This window comes from Echinops telfairi, unplaced genomic scaffold, assembly GCF_000313985.2.
Source record: "Echinops telfairi isolate 266 unplaced genomic scaffold, ASM31398v2 ScPeMD7_9;HRSCAF=40, whole genome shotgun sequence".
Taxonomy (NCBI): Eukaryota; Metazoa; Chordata; class Mammalia; order Afrosoricida; family Tenrecidae; genus Echinops; species Echinops telfairi.
In genome coordinates, this window is record NW_022103906.1 from 41456302 (window position 1) to 41469252 (window position 12951).

Genomic DNA, 12951 nt, shown 5'->3' on the forward strand with positions numbered 1-12951 from the left:
GAGAGACCAGGAAGCTCCGTAGCTGGCCTCTGAAGGAAAAATAGGCAAGGAAATGGGTTCCCCTCTAGTCTCTAGAGTAAAAGTGCTTGCTGACACTTTAACTTCAGCTCAGTAGACCTGCACGGGAATTCTGACCTGCAGAACTAAAGTAGCAAATCTGACTTTTTAGCCTCAAAGTTGTGTTAATTTGCTAAAGCAACAATTACAAACCAATGCAACAAAGATGAATTAATTGTATTATTGTTCTAATATTAAGAACTTTGGGATTTGCATTCCATGAAAGAGTAAGCAGGAACTTAGCAAACCACTGCCATCAGGTTGATGCCAACTTGTGGTGGCCCAACGGGACAGAGCAGACCTGGCGCATCGTATTTCTCAGGCTGTAACTGTGGACGGAAGCACACTGCCACCTGTTTCCCCCAAAGAGCAGCATGCGGGTTGGAACCGCAACCTTCCAGCTGGCAGCTGAGTCAAACACTTCAACCATTCATCTCAGAATTTAGCATGTAAAAATAAGTAAGGCAAAGGTAGTGAGGTAGAACCACTAGCTATGCCCCCACTCATTCTCCATAGCCCCCGATTCAGGGTCCATGAGAGGGCCGCACAGCAATGGGATCATAGATGCTGACAAAAAGAGGGTACACATCATTTGAAGGAATTATAGGAACAGAGTTCAAACCCACAGTCCGGCGATAATCAGCTGTCACCTAAACAAAAATGCCCTCTCTGATAAAATTAAGACGTTAGAACCCTCATTTAGCTCTAAGCCACGTCATCATGGAGAACCTTGCCCTCTCCTTCTTGTGCACATTTGGGAATGTATGAGAGAAGAGCTACACTTGATCTTATTACATGATTTATACACACTATCATTATCAATGGCAAAAGTATACTGATAATGAGGTAAAAATGAACTTTTACAAAAATTTCCAGTTTTCAAGAACAACAAAAGCATCTTCAAAAACATAAATCTAAATCTGGTGGGAAGATGCTTAAATTTTGAAATTAAGGTAGCAAGAAAAAAAATTGTTTTCCTGATGATTTCATTTATTAAACAACAATTTGCTGATTTTTTAAAAATAGAATAATTTTGGAATTTAAAAATTATAATATTTAAAAGAAGATTTTCCAGATTAAGGTCACACTCCTGAAATGATTTCTGATCGAACTTATCACTTGAGAATCATGCATCTTACCATACATAGCATATTTTATATTGAAGATCTGCTTAAACTTTATTTTTAAAAATACTGATACCAAGGGATCAAGTAGAAATAAAATGCTAGGGAAACGATAATAGCAACATATGTACAAATGTACTGGACACAAATGGATGGATGGATTGTGATAAGAGTTGTACAAGCCCCTGATAAATGATTTATTAAAAAAAAAAACAAAAAGAAAAAAATACTATTTCTTGCAGAATTTTTACATGCCTTAAATATCTTGCAGTACACAGGGGAAGGTTGTGGAAAGGACCAAATGTGTACAGCAAATTGACTAAAGGGTGATGGTTAAACATTGATCTAAATATCACAGGAGAAAAACCATCCCGGAATGAGCTAAAAGCCATAGAAATATTGTATACTGATGAAGATTTTATTTAAAATGAAGCACCTTGAGTAGGTTCAGCTTGCCCATAGGTCCTACAGGGCTTTACATCACAAGTGTAGTGTCAACATCATTTGAAGAGAAAAAAAAAATCCATCAGCAATTCAGTGGACCGTTTTGATTGAACCATTACTTGTGAGAATGTCTTTGGCAGCATTTAACACGCTGGGCTGCTAACAACCACTCTGGCAGGGTGAGCCCACCCAGAGGCACCTCAGGAGAAGCCTACAGAGCTGCTTCCCACATCAGCCTTAGAAAAGTTGATGGAGAAAAGTTGTACTCTGTCATGAAACAGGCTCACTGTGAGTTGGAATTGTGTAAGTGGGGGCATGGGTCACAGTAGTAGGGACACACTATGAATATCACATGGGAATCCTGTAGTTTCACATACAATCTTCCCCGGTGTGTTACATACTTGATTCAAACAGTAAGAGACAAGCCTTGGCATGATTTAAGATGAAGCCCTCATCACAACTGAAGAGTTTAGAGGGAAGAAACTGATGACCCTGCAGAGACACGGCTTCCTTGCCCCAACTAGTGATTGCTTCAGTGCTTTGAGAACTGCTAAAATAATCTACCTGGAGACGCCAATGATAAAGATAAAGAAGCTAGAAAGGATATCCTCAATTCTCATGAGAAGTCATAATGGTGGCATATATCAGATTAAAAATAACGTAAAAGACAAACACCTAGCTCAATCCTCAAGGATCCTCCTAGAGGCAGAGGAGTAAACAAAAATGTGGTGGCTAAGCAGAGCACTGGTACGTATAAACCAACAGTAAACAGCCTCTAACTAAAAAATATATATAAATATGATATATTTGATAAAATATATATGATATATATATATATATATCACTGGCATGGAATGAACTGACTCATAGTAATCCAGCTACACTAAGATCGGTCTACGTGCTAGAGCCTCCCTGCAAGTCTAACTCATTTGTCTCAGTCCTCGCAGTCATGAGAAGCACGAGACGATAGCTAATGTATTCTAGTCTTTATTAGGGGATTAGAGAAGAATCAGTACGTATTTTTTAGTGAGCTGTACAGAAAATGTTACGTGTGATAGTTCATTGTTTAGCAAGATGCCTCATCTCAAGTAGACTTCTGAAGAGTTAGTTACAAGGCTCGAATTCGAACCCCTCATATCCAAACAAATTGACTAGGAAGCCAACTTCAGTATCTGTATGTATTTAACTAGGGGGGAAATAGAGTAAATAGTGAAAAGAGAATCAAATATCTCCTTCACTTGAGTGAGATTTCTGCACCCCTTTGTGTGTTATGAGGCAGACTCTGTAAAAACAAAGAGTAATTTCATAATTTTTCAAAGTAATTGATTGTAAGTATATTAAATGTAGAGAGTTGATGTTAGACATATGGAGGGCACTTAAAAACAATTTCACCCTAACCCCAAAAATTTCTCAAAAGAAAGAAAACAGACAGGAGTTCACGTATAAGATTAATACATGCCGGTCCTCGTATTGGCAAGAGTAGATTTAGAAATGTCAAAGAACCATCAAAGCAATAAACTCTACTCATTCCTAGATCTTGTCTAATCTTCATTAGGACAGTCAAGCTGGACCTTGAAGTCACTCTAAAGTGTTTACTAGAGTACTATCTCTAAGACTTTTCATTTTGTGTTTCTTTCCTAGGCAATCTTAGGCATTAATACCTATGTATACCCATGAAGATTATAGTTTCTCCAATGCACATGTTATTTTTTAAATCCAGACATCACCCATGTTGCAAATCTCAAAAATGACCCCCAAAAAATTCATTCAGTTGAACGCATCTAAAATTTGACTTTTGCATGTCCAATAGTCCACTAAAACATTCAGTCGATTTTTTTAAATGATAATTTTTTTAATCATTATATTAGGGGTTCATACAACTCTTATCACAATCCATACATACATCAATTGTGTAAAGCATTCAATAACTAGAGGAAAGTTATATGTTTCATTGTTGCTACCCTGCACCCTGATTGGTTCATCCCCTCCCCACAACCCTTCAGTAAGGGGGTGTCCACTTGCCTACCGATGGGCTTTGAGTCTCCACTCTACACTCACCCACCTTTACAATTTCATGACATTCGGTCAATTTTATATCACCCTCATCCCTAAACCTTCCAGGAAAAAAAAATTTGTAGTATTAAAGCCTTAAGCAGAACCAGTGAGTCCACTATCTATAACGCAACCACGAAAGTAGGAAAGGAGAAGTAACCCAACCACAAGAGCAATTGAACACAAGCTTAGATAAAACATGCATCCCATGGGGTGGGGGTGGGGAGCAGCAATGTCTATCATGAAATGTCCATGCCAGAGAGGTATGATGGCTCAAGCTACCAGTATGGACAGTTGACAAAGATCAATTGTTAAGCCTGGGAAAGGATCAGAAAGAAGCTAGATTTGGAGAAAGAGTTCCTTGGGACCAAGAGGCACATTTTAATCTTCTGTTTGGCATCATACACCTGATGCCTGTGAATAATTTTCAATTACCATTGAGTTGACTGGAATAAGAGGGTAACACTGTACATGGGGGTGGCATACTGTAGTTATGATCCCAGGCACTACACTGGAATTGGAACTTTGGCATAAATGTATCATCTAGATGAAATGAGGCTCTGATCTAATGAATCAAATCTCTACAGTAACCATATTAGCAAACGTGTTAGACTTTATTTTAGAGACTTAATTCTATACCTTGCTCTTACTACCATATTTGTGTGGATGGAATTCTGGAAATTTTGTTTCTGTAAGGTCTTTGAAATGATCTGCATTGCTCATAAAAGTATGCTGAGATGTTGTACTGGGAATTAGAGGGACTGATAGAAGTGACTTTACAATAAACAATGGAGAAGTGGAGGAAGACAGATTCTAAAAAGACATGGGAGTGTCACATATGTTGTATGTCTAAAATGTGTCACAGTTTGGGGTTGTTGTTGTTGTTGTTTGAAAAGAAGAAACGAGAATTAAAAGGCAGACAGAATGAAATACTTGGAATAAGAATTCAGAAAAGAGACAAATCTTTAAATGCAGACCAAAAAAGAATGTGAAAAGACAGGGGGAGGCGGGGAGTGAGGAGCTGATGCCAGGGGATTACATGGAGAGCAAATGTTTTGAGATTGATGAAGGTAATGAATGTACAAATGTGCTTTATACAATTGATGTATGTATGGATTGTGATAAGAGTTGTATGAGCCCCGAATAAAATGATTTTTAAAAATTGGAAGGAAAAAAAAGCTGCAAATAAAAATCGCATGGATACTAGAATCCAGCACCGAGGGGCTCAATTCTAGCCCAGCATTTCACTAATTTTATGGTCATGTGTTTATTTGTAATTATAGTAATGTACATGTATGGATGTTTCACATAATCATTTACTGGGTATTATCTTACTATAGAATTTATTGCTACGTATACCTTTTGATTAATGCTCGGAATTTTGTTCTGGTATACAAGGAAACTCTGTGTGGCTTGAAACCACCAATCTTTTGGCATGCCAAGGGACTGCTAACAATAACAACATACTCAAGTGCAAGTTATTCAGTTGACTCCTATTAGTAATAATTAGAAAGCAGGTAAAGCCACAGCTCTCCAATGGAAATAAAAATAACAGCAAGAGGAATAGAGATGTTTGGGATTAAGCTTTAGGAAATTTGGAGTATAAATAAACGTAAGCATTTTGTAAAGAAAAAAAAAAGACTGTATAGGTTTCTGTAAAAGCAAAGGCATCTAAGATTTATATATTCAGGCTGAGCTGAGGGATAAGACACAGGCTGTAGTGTGGGACCGACGTGGAAGAAGATGCAGGTCAAAAACTGGAGACAAGAAGCTGAAAAATCAGCACCTCCTCCTACAATGTAAAATCAACTCTTTGGATCAAGGCTCAGAACTGAGGTGAGACACTGTGTGGAAAATCGCCTGGTATCCACATTATTTCCAACAGAGCAAAGTGAATTTACAAGTATCTTAACTGCAAAGGAAATAAGGTTCTAAGAGGTTTCTGAGTAAGGAATGCTCAATAGGAACTAATAATAGAGTACATCATCCATTATTACTAGCTCAAAATGCAGATGTTGTATCTTTAATTAGTAGCACTGTCTATTATTTTAGTTAATTATATATAAAAATATTTATAAAGACTTTGACAAGTCCACACCAAACTTCAAACCAACTCACCTACCTTTCCCACCATAGGCTTTTCTAGAAACTAACTAGGCAGAGCCTATATGGATATTTACATACATACTGCCCATGCATTGACATATATGGGACTCTCCTTTCATTTGCAAAACACAGTAAGGGAAGCATTTGCCAGTGGTTTGCTTCCGAGAGAAACTTTTTTCTGGGTTTGACAAACTCAGTGCAAATTCCCATCAATCATCATATACTCCTGTGTTTTACAAAACTCTATGATAATAACTCATATTAGCATAATTACCTTATCATTGATTACCTGAGAGAGCACAATTACCAATAATTGAGTTATGTATGCAATATTTTATCTTAAAGAAAGGTTTCTTTCAAAAACAGGAGTTGATATACAAGGCTTGCTAACTAACTCTGAAGTGAACTGGGATATTTAATTAGCATGATGCTATATTTCAAAATATCCTGGTTGAGATTTATTCATCGTGAAAGTGACTAACAATAACCACCACCATGATCCACAGCCAGTAAGTCCATTCTGACTCATAGAGACCCTCTGGAGTAGACCCGCTCCTCTGGTTTCCAACTAAATCTTAGAGGCGTAGACAGCTTCCTCGTTCTCCTGCAGGGTGGCTGGTGGGTTCCAATTATTGACAGGAAACCACTACTCCACCAGGGCTTCTGCTGGTGTTTCGTGGTTCACTTAATGTAGTTAAAGACACTGTTACTAAATGAAGTAAATCGTGACAAACAAAGGTGCCAGATGTAGATTCAGCATATCTTTGTCAGTTTTGGTCTTGGAGTGCACCTTTATGGCTTCCTTGGGTACTGTGAAGGACTTTTTGTTGACTGGTTTTTCCTCTGTCCTGGATTTTTTCATTTTAGTGTGAGTTCCTGGCTTTTGGGTGGATTATTCATCAGTTTATCCATTTCTCCCCCACCCCCATTCCCTGTGTGGAATGGCTTTGGAAACAAGACTTTGCCTACATGTGACAATTGGTTTGGGCCCATTTGCTGAGAGATGCAATCATTGCCGGTTTCTCCAACTGAAGTTCTATTTTTCAAGAACTCCACGGACTCATTCAGGTTTGAAAGTTTTGCTCTTTCCCCCATCTATTGATGAGTATTTTTATTCTTCATAAAGGTATTTGGAATGCAAATGTCTTCTACTGAGCAGGGTTCTCTGAAAGCATGGTTTTCAAATTTTAGTGAGCATCAGAACCACACGTGCTAAAACACAGCTTGCTGGAGTCCACCACCAGAGTTTCGGAGTCAGTAGACCGCGGGTGAAAACAGACGCTGTGCATTGTCAACTAGTTTCTCGGTGATTTCTCTGGGGCAGGTCCAGAAAGCACATTTTGAGGACAAGTAGGTTTCACAGTCTTATGCCATGGGAATAAAACAGAAATCACACGGCAACCTGGGAAAAACAACTGATATGCATAAAAAATGCATACACTTGCTAACAGAATAATGGTAATAACCTAATTTTCTAAAACTACAGAATGGAGAAAAATGAGACTATCTGCTCTAGTAAAGTTATACTGTCTCAGAAACCCTAAAGGGCCAAGTCACTATATGTGGTATTCAACTTCATGCCAGTGGATTTGTCCCTCATTCTTTCATTGCTGCAGTGGTTAAATCTGTGAAAGATCTGACACTACACTTCCATATAGCTTTGGAAATCCAGTGGGGCAGTTATATTTTGTCTTCTTTGGCTGCTATGAGTTGTTACCAACACGAAAACAATGGTAATAAAGAAATTGAAGGAGAAAAAGAAGAAGAAAACTAAATAAAACATACATGACAATCTTAAGACATTTTTAGGCCTTCTCAAATGTGACATGGCTAAGAAAAGAAACTATCTATTAAGAAATCCTAGTGACATAACAGTTCAGCACTTGGCTGCTAATTAAGAGGTTGGAGGTTCAAACCCACCCAGTGACTTCATGGGAGAAAGAGCTGAAGATCTACTCCCATAAAGATTGCCTGAAAAGCCCTACGGGTATTTATATTGTGTCACATGGGGCTGCCACACGGTGAAATCGACTCAGTAGCATGTAAAAACATCTTCCACAAATAGGGCAAAGATTAGTTTCTACCTACTATATAAAGAAGTGCTTCCGCCCGCATACATATATTTGAGGACTAAGGTGTGCCTGACGCAAGCCCTGGCATTTGCAATTGCCTCATATGGATGTGAGAGTGGGACACTGAATAAAGAAGATGGAAGACAAATCCATGCGTCTGAACTGTGGTGCTGGTGAAGAATACTGAAAGTACCATGACCTGCCAAAAGAACAGACAAAGCTGGTTTGGAAGAAGCGCAAACAGAATACTTCTTAGAACGAAGGATGGCGAGACTTCATCTCATTTACTTTGGACATGGTATCAGGAGAGACCAGTCCCCGGAGAAGGACATCATACTTGGTAAAGGAGCAGAGAAAATGAGGAAGACCCTTGACAAGATGGGTGGACACAGTGGCTACAAAAATGTGCTCAATCATAACAATAATTATGTGGATAGTGCAAGACCTAGTGGTGGTGTGTTCTGAATCGGACAAAGCTTGGCGGCACTTTCCAACAACTTATACATATATATATAAAGGTCATATCTAGCGTGAAACAATTTTGAGCTTCAAACAATTTTATCAGATGGGATTAAAAAAAATAATACAAATAACTGTAGAAAATTCTATACTAGATTCACATTAGACTAATCATCAAGTATAAGGAAAACAGTTTAAAATGTACTACTTTTTTTGAGTGAAATACTAAATTCTAATCCACCCATCCATTCTTAAGAAGCCACGCTTCTCAAATATCTCACATGGTATCTAATGTTTATCATCATTTAATACTTTGTCTTATTTCTTTTTTCCCCATATTTTACTCATTTTATTAGGGGCTCATACAACTCTTATCACAATCCATACAGACAGCAATTGTGTAAAGCATATTTGTACATTCATTGCCCTCATCATTCTCAAAACATTTCCGCTCCACTTAAGCCCCCGGCATTAGGTCCTCATTTTTCCCCTCCCTCCCCGCTCCCCCCTCCCTCATGAGCCCTTGATAATTTATAAATTATTATTTTGTCATATCTTTCCCTGTCCAATATCTCCCTTCACCCACTTTTCTGTTGTCCGTCCCCCAGGGAGGAGGTCACATGTAGATCCTTGTAATCGGTTCCCGCTTTCCAACCCATCCTCCCTCCACCCTCCCAGTATCGCCACTCACACCACTGGTCCTTAAGGGATCATCCGTTCTGGATTCCCTGTGCTTCCAGTTCCCATCTGTACCAGTGTACCTCCTCTGGTCTAGCCAGACTTGCAAGGTAGAATTCGGATCATGATAGTGGGGGCGGGGAGGAAGCATTTAAGAACTAGAGGAAATTTGTATTTTTCATCGTTGCTACATCGCACCCTGACTGGCTCGTCTCCTCCTATGACATGTTTCCATCATCATTCTTTTGCAATACTTGATTTTTTTTAGAAACCTAATGATTTTAAATTCCCTAATACCTATCTTAAGGATTTGCATGAGTAGAAATGCAAAGTCCAAATTCTACTGCATTAAGGATAAAATGCTCAAAGAAGTTCATTCATTGAGTTAACATTCTCTTGAAGACAGAAAGAGCTTAGCTATAGACCTTGACCTTGAAACAAGCATGTGAAGATTTATGGTAGATTTTGCACAAACAGGAACAATTATGAAGAGAGAACGGCTTCTATTACAAATAGGTGATTCCCAAGCACTTAGTGACCATTCATATCCAAAAAACATTATGATGTTTTCTTTAATAATTCTTCGCCTTTGGAACAACGGAAACACCTGCAGTTGATTTTAACACTACTTTACTAACCCAAGGCAGAGACCAAATCCCATCGGGCTTAATCTCACCCTTGACCTGCTCAACATGATTACCACTTTCCGGAGTCCAGCAGCTGTCTCCCCCCTTATCCCACCCCAGCCGCCTTTCCCCTTCATCAGTATCCTACCTGAAACTGCCCAGGACTCACAGAGCCTCAAACACTACCAGTGCCAACCCACATGCAATCACAATTTCTTCAGTGGACACTTATCTCTGTACTTATTCCCGCTATATATGTGCCCACAAGGCTGTAGAGAACACTTTGGAGATGGCCTGAAACAGTCATTGCTGGGGTGAACTAAGGACAACTTGAGTGTGCTGCAGCCATGGAACACAACTTATTAAAGAAGAAATGACAATATCTGAGGTTTAAAATTCCAGGCAACTAAGAAAGAAAATATCTAAACCCACTTCTATGGAGACCTAATCCAGTAACACCAGGTATGTGGTAAGCCACTGGGATAGAACCTTGCCCTGGCCCTGCTTGTGTTGAACCTTGGTCAACTCACTGAAGCTTTCTTCAGTGTCCTACTGAAGCTGAGGACATTTGATCATTCCAAGGAGATTTTTATATGGATCTATAAACCTGGTAGTAACCACACTATCTTAATGACATTTCCCCCCTTTTTTTCCTAATGATATTTGGGCATTGTGTTAGTTAAAGTTTATTGTGCTAACCTGGCCGATAAACACATGTGGGGTTAATTGAAGGGCAGAGAGATAAATGGCTTGGTGAGCCTCGCCTTTCTAGTACTAGGGTCTCTTGCTTTCTGATGGACACACCAGGGTGCAGGTGCCTTAGCAGTTCCCTGCTTCAGTTGGCAAGGCTCACTTCCTGCAAGACATCCCTGAGGAGAAGCCACATGGACCTACCCTGATGCAGTGCTGGGTGCTGGAGCAGCCGTGTGGAGACCCCTGCCAGCGCTAAGATGCTTACACGTTCACTGACTTGGCTTTCCTCCTGCAGTCCGCATCATTGTGTGTGTTTTGTGAGATGGAGGAGGACTTTGTGGATTGGTGTTGGATATATGGGTTAATGTTGGACTGGTGGGCTTGGGCAGTATTGGGTTGGGATGTTTTCTTGATGTGCACTTACCCTTTATATAAGACTCTCTCTTATACATGAGTTTCTGTGGATGTGTTTCTCTAAAGTACCCAGATCAACACAGGCCTATTTTTTCCCCTTAATGAATAGAGATATTCAAAATGGCCCTTTGAACCTTTGGATTTAGAGAGGCTATCACTCCTTCATTTGAGATTTTTCTTTAAAGAAATCTCCTTATCTAAAACTTAACCAGATATTATAATGCTGATATCTCCAAGACAAGCAAAATCAGGGTCAGGTCATCCTCAAAGTGCTACCCTCTCAAAATCTCTAGCATGGAAACCTGCAGCCATCATGTCAGCGCTGCCTCATAGTGACCCTGTAAAACAGCACAGAACTGACCTGGAAGGCTCTCCAGGCTGGAAATTCATTTTAAAAATATCATTTTGTTCTATGACTTACTTCTCTTTATTTTATTTTTATGGTTACTATGAATTTCTGATGAACCCTTTCCTTAATCATTATGAAATACCACTCTTATCTTCGATAACATACATGTTGATGGAAGCAGACTGCCACCTCTTTCTTTGTGGAGCGGCTGCTAGGTTCAAAGTTCCAGTCTAGCAGCCAAAGGCTTCACCCTAGGCCCACCAGGGCTCCCAACTAAAATTACAAGCAACACATTTTCAGCTCAACTTTTTTTTTCTGAAGCATTTTTGTTGTGCTATCATTTTTTGTTTCTTATTGATGAATGGCATGCTCTTCTGAAGCTGCTCACAATACACTTCTTGTCGGAAACAATAAAAAATAGTGTAGGAACTACAATAAATATCACCTTAAAAGGATGACACAGTAATAGGACATTGCTGAGTGAAATTATATGGTAAAGTTGAGACCCTAATATCTTATCACAATCCAAACAAACAGAAACCACTTTTCTTTCATCTTGGGTACGGGTACAGAAGTGAAGGCTCAGGGTCTAAGGTTTAAGAATATTTTATTGAGGGCTCTTACAGCTCTTATAACAATCCATACATCCATTGTATCAAGCATATTTGTACATATGTTGCTATCATTTTCTAAATATTTACATTCTATGTGAGCCCTTGGTATCAGCTCCTCTTTTTACTCTGCCTCCCTACCTTCCACCCTCATGACCCCTTGATAAATTATAAATTATTATTATTTTCATATCTTACACTAACCCCTCTCTCCCTTCCCCTTTGGTTTCTTCCCCCCTCCTCTCCTCATCTCCCCCCTACCCTCCTGGTAGTGCTACTCCCATTTCTGTTCCTGAGGGTTTCTCTGACCTGGATTCCATGTGTCCCGAGCTCTAATCTGTACCTGTGCACATGCTCTGGCCTAGCCTGCAGTGAAAAGCAGGACTGGGGTCATGACGGTGGGGGTGATTTCATCTGTGCTATACTTCACCCTGTTTGGCTCATCCCTGCCTTGCTACCCTTCTGTGAGGGGATGTCGCATTGTCTACATATGGTTTTGGGGTCTCTGCTCTGATGGCCCTCATTGTCAACAATATGCATATTTGCTTGTTTTGTTTGTTTTGGGTCTTGTGATGCCTGTTACCTGATCCTGATGGGGAGTCTTCTAGGTGCTCCTCTTCCTATGAAGCCCCCACAAAGCTTTACCTACTGAGAACTCCAGAGAGCTATACCCCACCAGTAACTAAAACGAAACCTACTTCTTCTTCAGCCTCCCTCTCTCCCAAACCCACACCCCTAGAAGGAAAAGGATACTATCTTGGCTCTTTGTGAAGAAAGGGTAGGAGGAGAGGAGATTTAAAATTTTATGTCCTCTGAGAAACTGGGGCTAGAGACAAACTCTTCAGAGCCCATACGTACACAGGCTGCTAAACCAGTAAGCCTTGAACCGTGAACTTGGTAGTGCCTCAGGTATCCATCATGAACAAGCCAAACCCTCTCCACAAGAATGCATTTACAAGCTGTGCCACAGAGAATACTACAGACAAATTGTCTGCAGAGACCATCACATGTAGAAGGAATGAGGCATAGAGCAAGGAGTGGCAGATACTTACGTTTTCACGTGTAAATTATAAAACCATTATTATCGCTGTGCTTAACAAATAAATATCAGGCTGGAAAACACCTCCAGGGATGGGGTAGCTATAAAATAGACTAGAGCATAGCACATTTGAAAGGGGACCACATGTAATTGATGGATATTAAAATAAATGAACTGAAATGAAAAACTTCACAGATGGACTGAGCAGTAGACTGAACACCGCAGAA